At 46.4% G+C, this 2,937-nt stretch overlaps 1 non-coding gene across 1 annotated transcript; it reads left to right on the forward strand.

Annotated features, from left to right (window-relative positions):
• The first annotated feature begins 403 nt into the window (after nt 1–403).
• Nucleotides 404–476, forward strand: TRNAT-GGU (transfer RNA threonine (anticodon GGU)). Its single transcript has one exon. It is a non-coding gene; the product is annotated as a tRNA-Thr (tRNA).
• Nucleotides 477–2,937: the final 2,461 nt, after the last annotated feature.

Consider the following 2,937-nt stretch of genomic DNA (forward strand, 5'->3'; position numbering starts at 1 on the left):
ACCAATAGGTTGGTGGTTCGAGCCCACCCGGGAGCGGTGTTATGGGAGATCAAATGTAACGTAAAAAGTCAGAGTTTTTCCACAATACCTGACGAACATTTAATTTTTTGGCTTCCGTGAAGCAATGGTTAGCGCGTTCAGTTGTTAACCCAAAGGTTGGTGGTTCTAGCCCACCCGGGAGAGGTGTTGTGGGGTCTCAGATGTAGCGTGAAAAGTCATAAATTTTCCACAATACGTGACAACCATTTAATTTCTGAGCTTCCGTGGCTCAATAGTTAGCGCGTTCGGCTGTTAACCGAAAGGTTGGTGGTTCAAGCCCACCCGGGAGCGGTGTTGTGTAGTCTCAAATGAAACGTAAAAAGAAAAGTTTTTCCACAATACCTGACGAACATTTAATTTTTGGGCTTCCGTGGCGCAATGGTTAGCGCGTTAAGCTGGTAACTGAAAGGTTGGTGGTTCGAGCCCACCCGGGAGCGGTGTTAGGGGATCTCAAATGTAACGTAAAAAGTCAAAGTTTTTCCACAATACCTGAAGACCTTTTCATTTCTGAGCTTGTTTGGCTCCATGGTTAGCGCGTTCGGCTGTTAACCGAAAGGTTGGTGGTTCGAGCCCACCCGGGAGAGGTGTTTCGGTGTCTCAGATGTAGCGTAAAAAGTCAAAACTTTTCCACAATACGTGACAAAAATTTGATTTCTGAGCTTCCGTGGCTCAATGGTTAGCGCGTTCGGCTGTTAACCAATAGGTTGGTGGTTCGAGCCCACACGGGAGCGGCGTTATGGGATCTCAAATGTAACGTAAAAAGTCAGAGTTTTTCCACAATACCTGACGAACATTTAATTTTTGGGCTTCCGTGGCGCAATGGTTAGCGCGTTCAGCTGTTAACCGAAAGGTTGGGGTCTCAGATGTAGCGTGAAAAGACATAACTTTTCCACAATACCTGACAACCATTTAATTTCTGAGCTTCCGTGGCGCAATGGTTAGCGCGTTCGGCTGTTAACCGAAAGGGTGGTGGTTCGATCACACCCGGGAGCGGTGTTGTGTAGTCTCAAATGTAACGTAAAAAGAAAAGTTTTTCCACAATACCTGACGAACATTTAATTTTTGGGCTTCCGTGGCGCAATGGTTAGCGCGTTCAGCTGTTAACCGAAAGGTTGGGGTCTCAGATGTAGCGTGAAAAGACATAACTTTTCCACAATACCTGACAACCATTTAATTTCTGAGCTTCCGTGGCTCAATGGTTAGCGCGTTCGGCTGTTAACCGATAGGTTGGTGGTTCGAGCCCACCCGGGAGCGGTGTTATGTGGTCTCAAATGTAACGTAAAAAGAAAAGTTTTTCCACAATACCTGACGGACATTTAATTTTTGGGCTTCCCAGGCGCAATGATTAGCGCGTTCGGCTGTTAACCGAAAGGGTGGTGGTTGGATCACACCCGGGAGCGGTGTTGTGTAGTCTCAAATGAAACGTAAAAAGAAAAGTTTTTCCACAATACCTGACGAACATTTAATTTTTGGGCTTCCGTGGCGCAATGGTTAGCGCGTTAAGCTGTTAACTGAAAGGTTGGTGGTTCGAGCCCACCCGGGAGCGGTGTTAGGGGATCTCAAATGTAACGTAAAAAGTCAAAGTTTTTCCACAATACCTGAAGACCTTTTCATTTCTGAGCTTGTTTGGCTCCATGGTTAGCGCGTTCGGCTGTTAACCGAAAGGTTGGTGGTTCGAGCCCACCCGGGAGAGGTGTTTCGGTGTCTCAGATGTAGCGTAAAAAGTCAAAACTTTTCCACAATACGTGACAAAAATTTGATTTCTGAGCTTCCGTGGCTCAATGGTTAGCGCGTTCGGCTGTTAACCAATAGGTTGGTGGTTCGAGCCCACACGGGAGCGGCTTTATGGGATCTCAAATGTAACGTAAAAAGTCAGAGTTTTTCCACAATACCTGAAGACCTTTTAATTTCTGAGCTTCCGTGGCTCAATGGTTAGCGCGTTCGGCTGTTAACCAATAGGTTGATGGTTCGAGCCCACCCGGGAGCGGTGTTAAGGGCTCTCAAATGTAACGTAAAAAGTCAGAGTTTTTCCACAATACCTGACGAGCATTTAATTTTTGGGCTTCCTTGGCGCAATGGTTAGCGCGTTCAGCTGTTATCCGAAACGTTGGTGGTTCGAGCCCACCCGGGAGAGGTGTTTTGGTGTCTCAGATGTAGCGTAAAAAGTCAAAACTTTTCCACAATACGTGACAAACATTTAATTTCTGAGCTTCCGTGGCTCAATGGTTAGCGCGTTCGGCTGTTAACCAATAGGTTGGTGGTTCGAGCCCACACGGGAGCGGCGTTATGGGATCTCAAATGTAACGTAAAAAGTCAGAGTTTTTCTACAATACCTGACGAACATTTAATTTTTGGGCTTCCGTGGCGCAATGGTTAGCGCGTTCAGCTGTTAACCGAAAGGTTGGGGTCTCAGATGTAGCGTGAAAAGACATAACTTTTCCACAATACCCGACAACCATTTAACTTCTGAGCTTGTTTGGCTCCATGGTTAGCGCGTTCGGCTGTTAACCAATAGGTTGGTGGTTCGAGCCCACCCGGGAGTGGTGTTATGTAGTCTCAAATGTAACGTAAAAAGAAAAGTTTTTCCACAATACCTGACGGGCATTTAATTTTTGGGCTTCCGTGGCGCAATGGTTAGCGCGTTCGGCTGTTAACCGAAAGAGTGGTGGTTCGATCACACCCGGGAGCGGTGTTGTGTAGTCTCAAATGTAACGTAAAAAGAAAAGTTTTTCCACAATACCTGACGAACATTTAATTTTTGGGCTTCCGTGGCGCAATGGTTAGCGCGTTCAGCTGTTAACCGAAAGGTTGGTGGTTCGAGCCCACCCGGGAGCGGTGTTAAGGGATCTCAAATGTAACGTAAAAAGTCAAAGTTTTTCCTCAATACCTGAAGACCTT

The sequence above is a fragment of the Phalangium opilio genome, unplaced genomic scaffold, assembly GCF_054372755.1.
Source record: "Phalangium opilio isolate 3A_F unplaced genomic scaffold, DU_Popi_V2 ptg000017l_1, whole genome shotgun sequence".
NCBI classification, from domain to species: domain Eukaryota; kingdom Metazoa; phylum Arthropoda; class Arachnida; order Opiliones; family Phalangiidae; genus Phalangium; species Phalangium opilio.